At 42.2% G+C, this 11,628-nt stretch overlaps 1 non-coding gene across 1 annotated transcript; it reads right to left on the minus strand.

Annotated features, from left to right (window-relative positions):
- Positions 1–10,741: 10,741 nt before the first annotated feature.
- On the minus strand, positions 10,742–10,905 carry LOC132377562 (U1 spliceosomal RNA). The gene has a single exon (XR_009506698.1). It is a non-coding gene; the product is annotated as a U1 spliceosomal RNA (small nuclear RNA).
- Between the last annotated feature and the right edge of the window lie 723 nt (positions 10,906–11,628).

An 11,628-nucleotide genomic window follows, 5' to 3' on the forward strand; every position in this document is an offset into this window, starting at 1 on the left:
AAATAAACCAAGGAATGACAGAAATACTCAACAGCTCAGGAGAAAGAAACATGATGTTTCTTCAGAAGTATTGATGAAAGCCCATTGATCTGAAATGTTTCCCTCTGCGCAAGTCCTGTCTGAGCTGCTGACCAGTTCCTACCTCTGTTCTTATTGTATAAGGCAAGGATGGTGTTTCCAGCTGGGTTTGTGTGGGCACAAAGATACCAGGTCCCCACTCTCTCACAGTTTGATGACTGGAACAACGCTAGAAGTAAGTTTTGGTTTTAACATTCTTTTCAAATCCCTTCATGGCCTTGCTGCTCCCTACCATTGCAACTTCTTCACATCAGGAATCCTCTAAGATTGTTTGTCGGGCTGTTTGCCGAGCCTGGAGGTTAGATCCCAAACATTTCACCACTACTCGAGGTGACATCATCAGTGCGTAATTGAGAGCTGCTTCTGCTGAGTGCTCATGTTTATATTGTTCCGACTTGTCATTCTGATTGGTTGGCTGTCAAGCTGGCCACAAGCCTCTGCTGGGTCTTGGCCAACTGGACAGATGGGTGATCTTCATCAACTGCGCACTTTGTCTGGAGTGTGACCAAACCTCCATGCTCAGCAAACAACCCTACAAACCTTATAGATTTATTGGGTATGCTGACAAGAAAATTAATCACAGGGCTGTATATATATAGCTTGATAATAAAATTTACTTTGAACAAGCAGCCTACCTGAACTACCAACCTTTCCCCTCATTTCAAATCCTCTGAGATCTCTGAACTCCTTCAGTTTATATCCATTATACACTCTTGCTTTTCAGAGCTCTATAAGTCTTGGCTGAACCATCAGCCCTCACGGTTCCCTGAGCCCTGGAATTATCCCCCTAAACCTCCCTCCTGTTAAGACTTTCTTAAAAACAACCTCTTTGACCAAGCTTTAGGTACCTGATCTTATTAGGCAGAGGATGCTGATTCTTAGTTGATCCAACAAAGATGTACTGGCAAACTGCAGTGCCTACCCATTGTAGTGTGGAAATCAAAAGCAAGGTGATGTAACACCTCAATCTCCCAAGCTCTCACTAAACTCAGCACCCCTGTGCTGAGGGGAAAATGCATTTCTCATTGGACTCCTCAGCTTTACACTGGGGATAACTGATATTTATTTGTTTAAAGATGCAGTACGCTAACAGGCCCTTCTGCCCCCAATGAGCCCGTGTCATCCAATTACCTGTACGACTTTGGAAAGTGCGGAGAAACCGGAGTACCCGGAGGAAACCCACATGGTCATATGGCGAATGTACAACCACCTCAAAGTGATGGAATTGAACCCAGATCACTGGCGCAGTAATAGTGTTACTCTAACACTGTGCTCCATGCTAATTGTGTTTTGAGGGTGACTCCATCTATTGGAACGGGTTTAAAACCTTGATTGAAAAGGAAAGTGTAATTTTTTTAAAATTTTGTTTATATTTTTTAAAAATCTGGCTCTGATAGTAATTATGTTTTAGATCTAAAGAAAAAATGGCTTCATTTGTATCTTATTTGCACTGTCAGCAATGTTCCTGATCATTATTTAAAAGCAGCCCGAAGGCCCTTGGCAGTAGGGAGTGTTCAAAGGGTCACCTGTGTGTCCTGGGGTGGATCTTCAGGATCTACCTGACCCCGAGACATGGTCCTACAACAAGAACTGCACTCAGGTCAGAATTGTAGGGCTGTAAAAGTAAGTGTGGCTGCAGGAATAGCGCAGGTAACCTGCACTTGCTGTGGGCCAGACTGTTCTTGATCTGGTCCAACATCTCTTCTGTATCAAATTACATTTGACAGCATGCCTCTGAGGCACCTTGAAACATTGATTTAACATAATGTTAATGTTTATATTGAGATTGATTTTTTATTAATAAGTTTTAGTGCTTTTGTTTTCATTTTAAAGGGTGCTTAATTATTCTAATTGCAATCATTGCCACTTCTATTCTTAACTTATTTTGCTCTTTAAGTGGAATCACTTATGAGACCATAAACATGATCCTTATCTTCTTAATGCCAGTTGTGCTTTGTATTTTCTAGGTCCCTTCTTGTGCCTATCTGAGGGGTGTTATCGGTTGCTGATTCAGCTTTGGAAGAATGATTCAAAGCCTTCATCCTGAGTTTTTATAGTGGCTGGGTTTGCCATCTCCTTTGCCCCCCCCCCCACCCGGAGCACCAATTCTGTTCACACACAACTGAGGAGGTGCACATTCTTGGTGTCACACGGGGTTACCTTTTACCATCATGGGATGTGTGATGTGTTCTCCCCTGGTTGAAATGTGGAACTTCTCCTCAAAGGAGCGCCGGGGGAATAATTGCATGGAGCTCTCACTTTTCCCCAACTCCTGTCTCTCGCAGTACCAGAGGGTCTCCGGCCTACATTACCTGTCCTCTTTCTCTGAGGCGGAGGACTGCTGTGAGGAGAGTTCTGTGTCTGGAGACTCAGATTCTGAGATGACTTGAGGAGAGAAGGATGAAAAAATGCAGAGAACCCAACTGGATTACTGGTGTTAAATCAATCTCCTTGTGTGATTTTACTGCGTAAACAGGAGTCCTTCCCATTATTTTTCTTGCCCAGTTTTCAAAATGTTAAATTAATGCAAATGAAGAAGGTATAAATTGTCCGGGCTATTGATGTCCTGTCCGTAGTTTAGCTATGATATCCATCAATCAGCTGGGGTAACTACAGGGGTTCCACTTCAGTGGAAGAGTGTTTCAAACTTTGCATTAACATTTAAATGAGGCCTTCCAGTCATCTTTGGAGCGGAGTAAATGAGAAAAAGAACACACTGAGTGGACTCCAGATGAGACAAGTACAGGCTTAGCGCATGAGGCTCCTTGCGCTTGCCACTGAATTAGATCAGAGGTGCACGACTCACAGCCCGCAATCCGATCAACACAAACAAGTGGTAACAGATTCAAGGCACCTTGAATGCACAGCGTGGAACCTAAATGGATGCAACCCCTATAACATGCTGATGCCCACAGGGGTGTGACTATGTTGGCAAGTAGATTGACAACCATTGCATAAGTAATAGCTGATCTGTTCCTTAACTCCATCCATTCATTTTGGCTCTCATATTTATCTAAATGCTCAGTCACTCAATCTGGAATACAAATGTGTCCTGATTTTCCATAAGTGATACAAGATAATCTATCTATTTTTAAGCCCTTCTAAGTAATGGCTTGGGAGTTTTCCCACCCAAGGGGATAATTCCTAAATCACTTTGGAGGATCTCGACAAATACATCAACAAAAAATTCATTACCTACTAGTACCCTGAGTGGAAATCTTTGAGTCTGGGTGATTTGCCTGTCTTTAACCAGCTTTGTCATGCAGGTTAAATGTTCCTTGTGCTTTTGTTGGAGCGAGGGTGCTCTCTTAGTGAAGGTTTAGAATAGATCCTGTTGTGATGTTACTTTTATCAACATGAAATGATAAGCCTGATTATATTATCTCTTCTAGTAATGTCTGTTTATGTGATATCAGTGTATAAAGGAGTAATGAAAACATTTACAGTCATAATCGATAGAGTAAGCAGAATAACCTGTCAGTCAGCAGATGAGTAACAAGTATTAATACAATTAAAGGGTTAATTAAGGATTCCTTGTCAACTCAGTTACAGTTGAAGAGCCAAAATAATTGCCTAAATGTCCTGAAGTTAAATGTCAAAAGTGTCTCTGAAGGTGGAAGAATGCAAAAATGCTGCAAAGTGCTTGTAATGGTTAATAAAGGTTTACCATGACTTGCGGAATGCCACTTATTTCTTTTGTCTAAATCTAGTTGAAATTGCCTGTGGACTAGCCTATCACAGCTGGAATTAAAGATAAAGATTAGCTTTATTTGTCATATGTGCACTGGGATATCCAAGCACATGGTGAAATGTGTCATTTTGTGTCAAATCAAATCAATGATTTGATTTGTCGTGGTTTCTCGTGCCCCACAAAAAATTAGGAGACGCAGAAGATTCTTCAAGAAGGGTTAAACTTTAATTTGCAAATCAAAGCTGAGACAGTCATTGAGCTAGTCGCTGATTGCCCACCGATCCTTGGACATAGCATGTTTTATGTCTTCTACATTCTTAGGATTTCATTCTCCAGCAAATAGCAAGTTGCAACTTTTGTACTCCAATAGTACTAGGCACCATGCTTCAGGCACCGATTTTAGCATGCCCATAACTCACTTAGCCTAACCTGTACGTCTATGGAACGTGGGAGGACATCAGAGCACCCAGAGGAAGTTCACATACACACACGGAGAAGGGTCAGACTCCTTACAGACATAGGCAGAATTGAACCATGCACCAAGATGTAAAAGTAAAATGCAGACACTCCAGATATTGAACGCAAGTGAAAAACTGTTGGAATCTTAGCACCCTTGACACATAAGAGCAAGCAGCTCACACCTCTGAGGGTGGGGATCTTCTTTTGCTCAATATTTCACCCATCCTGATGTTGTGCTTCTCTAAAGTGTTTTCTATGTCTTCTACTTTAGATCCTCTTTACCCATCTCTGGCCACACACCATTCTTTTGGCCTCCTTGCCCCCACATATCTTAAGTCACAATGAACGCACGTAGAGAGGTAATGTCAGTCGAAAGCCGCTTCTACTGTGCCAGTCATTGATTGGCACATTTGAAAGAAATTGAAATTGAAATATCTTTATTATCATTGCATAGTACAATTTGTCATGCACCAATACAGTGAAAATGAGTTTGCAATTCTCATACTCAATGCGATAAAACAAATAAAATAAACAAACAATAAATAAAATCAAGTAACCAGCCAGTACAAGCAATGTCCAGCAGTACAAAAGTGCAACTCAGATGCATGACAGCCATAAAACCAGTATTGAAAGTAGCAATATAACAAATTTATGGATTATGCTTGATTGATTGGTTCAGAGCAATTATAGCTCGGGGGAAAAAGCTATTTTTCAGTTTGCAAGTGCAGGCATAGAGAATCTTATAACGTCTGTCAGATGGAAGAAGTTCAAGCAGATGATTGCATGGGTGTGTATTGTCCTTACAGATGCCTGTAGCTTTCCTTAGGTAGCATGAACTGTAGGTGTCGTCCAGGGCTGGGAGCTGTGTCCTGATGCTAAAGAAGCAGCAGCTCTTTGCCATTGTCTGCCACTGCACCGGTGTCAGGTTTCAGAGTTGCTCATGCAGGAGGCTCATCTTCTTTTCCTTTTGGCCCTGGGCACTCATTTTCACACTGAGTGTTGAAGAACCTTCAGGAAAATACGCTCCAAAATGAGGAGGGCCCACTCACTCTTAGTTAACTATAGTTTTGTTGAATTTTCATATCGTAGTTTGTGTAACTTGGGGATTAGGATAGATGTTTGGTCGAATGTTTTACTGCTTGTACATAAATTATTAATGTGCTTATTCGTAATCAGTGTCTTCCGTCTCACTTATCAAACCCATGAACTTGCTTCCTCGTAACAAGGTAAGATCAAGAACTTTGAGAAGAGTGGAACCCTCTTCTATCACCAGATGAATCCATCTCATTCTCTGTTTAACTTGCCCTCTAAAGTTGCTAATTTGAAGGATATAAACACTACACACTTCATTGCTCTTACATTTCCTCAATGTAATCCTTATTGACCATTGGTATGGTTCCTTTTAAACATCAATATAAATATTTAGCATACTGTAGTGGCCAACACTTGGCACTTTACAGCTGGCATATCACAAGTCAGGTGGTTTTGTAAGAAATGCCCAAGTCTGTGTGAATAAAGCAACACCTTTCTAACATCTGTAACAATTTGTCAATGACAATATTGAGGATCTGTTTTTCAATGTTCAGTTTACTAAATTGCTGTGTCATTTCTAAGTAACCCTCGTTTTCAACTGAAACAGGAAGCTATGGAAATACTCGGTTGTTTAGGCTGCATCGGTGGAGGAAGGAACAGAGTTAATCTTCCAAGTAGATGACTTTTCATCATCTGATTGGAAGAGTGGTACTGAACATGGTTTCCCTTCACTGGTAACCATGATAGCTTTCCCTCTGAAATTATTACCCCCCCCCCACCAAATGTCATATACCAATAAGGCACCCTGCTCCCTTGTTGTTTCAATTTTGGTTCTATTAAACATCCAGCTGATCAAATCTTGAATGCCGGTGTAGTTTCGGTTTCAAGCACAAATGCTGGAAATGAATTAAGTTCCTCAGCCCCATAACCTCTGCATGAAGAAGATTTTCCAGCCTTCAGTCCTAAGTCTCCTTTTTTGATCTTGCAACTACATTAGCTATCATTGACTATACAGCTTTAAGAAAGTCAACTTTATGCCTTCATTTGTGAATTTTGAGGTGTGTTTAGGATCATTATCCTGTGGTAGAAGGCATCCTCTTTTTAACTTCAGCTTTTTTAGAGGTGGTGTGATGTTTGCTTCCAGAATTTGCTGGTATTTAATTTAATTCATTCTTCCCTCTACTAGTGAAATGTTCCCCGTGCCACTGACTGCAACACAAGCCCAAAGCATGATCGATCCACCCCCGTGCTTAACAGTTGGAGAGGTGTTCTTTTCATGAAATTCTGCACCCTTTTTTCTCCAAACATACCTTTTCTCATTGCTGCCAAGGAGTTCTATTTTAACTTCTTCAGTCCACAGGCCTTGTTTCCAAAATGCATCAGGCTTGCTTAGGTGTTCCTTTGCAAACTTCTGATGCTGAATCTTGTGGTGAGGACACAGGAAAGGTTTTCTTCTGATGACTCTTCCATGAAGGTCATATTTGTGCAGGTGTCGCTGCACAGTAGAACAGTGCACCACCACTCCAGAGTCTGCTAAATCTTCCTGAAGTTCTTTTCCAGTCAAATGACGGTTTTAATTTGCCTTTCTAGCAATCCTACAAGCAGTTCTCTCGGAAAGTTTTCTTGGTCTTCCAGACCTCAACTTGACCTCCACCGTTCCTGTTAACTGCCATTTCTTAATTGCATTACGAACTGAGGGAACAGCTACCTGGAAATGCTTTGCTATCTTCTTATAGCCTTCTCCTGCTTTCTGGGCATTATTTATTTTAATTTTCAGAGTGCTAGGCAGCTGCTTAGAGGAGCCTATGGCTGCTGATTGTTGGGATAAGGTTTGAGGAGTCAGGGTATTTATAAAGCTTTGAAATTTGCATCACCTGGCCTTTCCTAACAATGACTGTGAACAAGCCATAGCCATAACAAGCTAATTAAGGTCTGAGACCTTGGTAAAAGTTATCTGAGAGCTCAAATATCTTGGGGTGCCCAAACTTTTCCATGGTGCTCCTATCCTTTTTAACACTCTAAAGTTGTACAAGACAAAAATAATATACTAATCTTGCTTAAAATGTTGAAAAGAATGTTTCATCTTTAACTTTATGACTTTTGGGGATCAGTTCATCTTCTACTCACTTAACTATTCACAGTAACAGAAATTTTGACCGGGGTGCCCAAACTTTTGCATGCCACTGTGTATCTATATATATACAACTTCCTGTACATCTCAGAGATATATATATGAGATGTACAGGAAGTGGTTTCCTGCTTGACATCACTGCCTGCCACATCTCCAACAGCACCCTTAGGACAGTTGTGGGGTCATCAGCCAGGGACCACCACTCATTAATGTTTTGCTCCCTTAGCCCTGATACATCTCCTGGTGATGGGGCAGTGAAAGGGACGTTTCCTTGCCACCACCTGCAGCTTTGCAGGTTTCGATGGGGTGAGGCAGTTCCCCAATTTACATATTATAAAAAATTAAATATGTAGTAGAAAAAGAGAAGAATAGTGAGGTAGTGTTCATAGGTTCAATGTCCATTCAGAAACCTGATGGTAGAGGGGAAGAAGCTGTTGCTGAATTATTGAGTGTGTGCCTTCAGACTCTTGTGCTTCCTCCCTGATGATAGATAATAGCAATGGGAACAAAGTACATCCTAGGATCCTTTTGATGAATGCTTCTTTTTTGAGGCATCACTCCTTGAAGATGTCCTGGATGGAGACTAGTGCCCGTGATGAAGCTGACTGAGTTTACAAGTTTCTGGCAGAAACATAGAACAGTACAGCACAGTAAAGACCTTCTAGCCCACAATGTCACACCACGGTTCTACTTCGCAAACAGCCTAACCATTCCCTCCTACACATCCCATAACCCTCCATCTATGTTGCCTATGTTGCTAAAGTGTCCCGAATGTATCAACCTCAACCACCATCCTGGCAGTGCTTTACAGTAAAAACTCTGAATACAGAGAGTAAAAACTACCTCTAACATAGAAAACCTATAGCACAATACAAAGTTCAGCCCACAAAGTTGTGCTGAACATGTTCCTACCAATAGAAATTACTAGGCTTACCTATAGCCCACTATTTTACTAAGCTCCACGTACCTATCTAAAAGCTTCTTAAAAGACCCTATCTTATCCACCTCCACCCCTGTTGCTGGCAGCCCATTCCACACACTCCCCACTCTCTGAGTACAAAAAACTTAACCCCTGACATCTCCTCTGTATCTACTCCCCATCCCCTTAAACCTGTGTCCTCTTGTGGCAACCATTTCAGCCCTGGGAAAAAACCTCTGACTATCCACACAATCAATGCTTCTCATCATCTTGTACACCTCTATCAGGTCACCTCTCATCCTCCGTCACTCCAAGGAGAAAAGATTGAATTCACTCTATCTATTTTTGTAAGGCATGCTCCCCAATCCAGGCAACATCCTTGTAAATCTCCTCTGCACCCTTTCTATGGCTTCCACATCCTTCCTATAGTGAGGCGACCAGAACTGAGTACAGTGCTCTAAGTGGGGTCTGACCAGGGTCCTATAGAGCTGCAACATTACCTCTTGGCTCCTAAATTCAGTTCAATGATTGATGAAGGCCAATACACCATACACCTTCTTAACCACAGAGTTAACCTGTGCAGCTGCTTTGAGTGTCCTATGGACTCGGACCCCAAGATCCCTCTGATCCTCCACACTGCCAAGAGTCTTACCATTAATACTATATTCTGCCGTCATATTTGACCTACTAAATTGAATCACTTCACACTTATCTGGGTTGAACTCCATCTGCCACTTCTCAGCCCATTTTGCATCCTATCAATATCCCACTGTAACCTCTGACAGCCCTCCACACTATCCACAACACCTCTAACATTTGTGTCATCAGCAAACTTACTAACCCTTTCCTCCACTTCCTCATCCAGTTCATTTATAAAAATCACGAAGAGTAAGAGTAAGGGTCCTAGAACAGATCCCCAAGGCACTCCACTGGTGACTGGCTTCCATGCAGAATATGACCCCTCTACAACCACTCTTTGCCTTCTGTGGGCAAGCCAGATCTGGATCCACAAAGCAGTGTCCCCTTGGATCCCATGCCTCCTTACTTTCTCAGTAAGCCTTGTATGGGGTACCTTATCAAATGCCTTGCAGAAATCCATATACACTACATCTACTGCTCTTCCTTCATCAATGTGTTTACCTACATCCTCAAAAAATTCAATCAGGCTCGTAAGGCACAACCTGCCCTTTACAAAGCCATGCTGACTACTCCTAATCATATTATACTTCACTAAATGTTCATAAATCCTGCCACTCGGGATCTTCTACATCAACTTACCAACCACTTAGGTAAGACTCACTGGTCTATAATTTCCTGGGATATCTTTACTCCCTTTCTTGAATAAAGGAACAACATCCGCAAATCTCCAATCCTTCGGAACCTCTCCCGTCCCCATTGATGATGCAAAGATCACATCGCCAGAGGCTCAGCAATCTCCTCCCTTGCCTCCCACAGTAGCCTAGTGTGCATTTTGTCCAGTCCCAGCAACTTATCCAACTTGATGCTTTCCAAAAGCTCTAGCACATCCTCTTTCTTAATATCTACATGCTCAAGCTTTTCAGTCTGCTGCAAGTCATCACTATAATCACTAAGATCCTTTTCCATAGTGAATACTGAAGTAAATTATTCATTAAGTACCTCTGCTATTTCCTCCAGTTCCATACACACTTTCCCACTGTCACACTTGATAGGTCCTATTCTTTCATGTCTTATCCTCTTGCTCTTCACATACTTGTAAAATGCCTTGGGGTTTTCCTTAATTTTGCCCGCCAATACCTTCTCATGGCCACTTCTGGCTCTCCTAATTTCCTTCTTAAGTTCCTTCCTAGTAGCCTTATAATCTTTTAGATCTCAAACATTACCCAGCTCTCTGAAACTTCTGTAATCTTTTCTTCTTGACTAGATTTATTACAGCCTTTGTACACCACTGTTCCTGTCCCCTACCATAACTTCCCTGTCTCATTGGAAAGTACCTATACAGAACTCTACTAAAATATCCCCCGAATATTTGCCACATTTCTTCTGTACTTTTCCTTGAGAACATCTGTTTTCAATTTAAACCTCTAATTTCCTGCCTGATAACCTCATGATTCCCCTTACTCCAATTAAACACTTGTCTGTTCCAATCTCTCTCCAACGCTATTGTAAAGGAGATAGAATTATGATCACTATCTCCAAAATGCTCTCCCACTGAGAGACCTGACTCCTGACCAGGTTCATCTCCCAATATCAAATCAAGTACAGCCTCTCCTCTTGTAGGCTTATCTACATATTGTGTCAAGAAACCTTCCTGAACCCACGTAACAAACTCTACCCCATCTAAACCCCTTGCTCTAGGGAGATGCTGATCAATATTTGGGAAATTAAAATCTCCCATCACGACAACTCTGTTATTATTACACCTTTCCAGGTTCTGTTTCCCTATCTGCTCCAAAATTTAGTGCTAACACAGTCCCCCATTACCACAAATTTTGCAGTCAAATATCCCGCATTTGGGGACATCACAGGCGTTAGCACACCCAGAGTGCAATGGGATAGCCTTGTCCTGGGAGAACCACCTTAATGATTACGATCTCTCCCCTGTGTGGTAAACTATGTACATCTGTCTGGACATGCCCCTCTGCTGACTGCTCCTGTGGCTCCTCCCACAGACCCCTGGATAAAGGTGACCGTGTCACTGCTCCCCCCACAGTCCAGGGCATGGATGTGCTCTGTTTTACTGCTAATTAAAGCCTTTCAGTATTTATTCTACTTCCAGTCTTTTGGAGTTATTGATAGATGCATCATCCTGCCAGGTAAGTAACATCTCCCCTAAACTTTCCTACACTCATCTTTAAAGGATCTCCTCTGGTATTAGCACTACCACCCTGGAAAAAGTCACTATCTACACTATCTATACTTCTTATGACCTGATACACCTCTGTCAAAAGGAGCAATCAACGTTCCGGGTTGAGACCCTTCGTCAGGACTAAAGTGGGCGGGGGGGGGGTGGGAGGAGGGTGGAAAACCAATCAGAGGAAAGATCAAGGGGTGGGGAGGGGAAACAGGGAGCGGATAGGCAGGAGAGGTGAAGAAGGAATCTTCTTCACTTCATGAAGGGGAAGTACTATGGGTAGTAGAAGGCAGAGTCATGAGAGGTGATAGGCAGCTTGAAGAGGAGACAGAGTGAAGGTGGGATGGGGGAAGGGAGAGGGAGGGAATTACCAGAAGTTGGAGAATTCGTTGTTTGGGCTGGAGACTACCCAGACGGTACATGAGATATTGTTCCTCCAACAGAAGTTTGGCCTCATGGTAGTCTCCAGCCCCTTGGTACTTTCC

The sequence above is a fragment of the Hypanus sabinus genome, chromosome 18, assembly GCF_030144855.1.
Source record: "Hypanus sabinus isolate sHypSab1 chromosome 18, sHypSab1.hap1, whole genome shotgun sequence".
Lineage (NCBI taxonomy): Eukaryota > Metazoa > Chordata > Chondrichthyes > Myliobatiformes > Dasyatidae > Hypanus > Hypanus sabinus.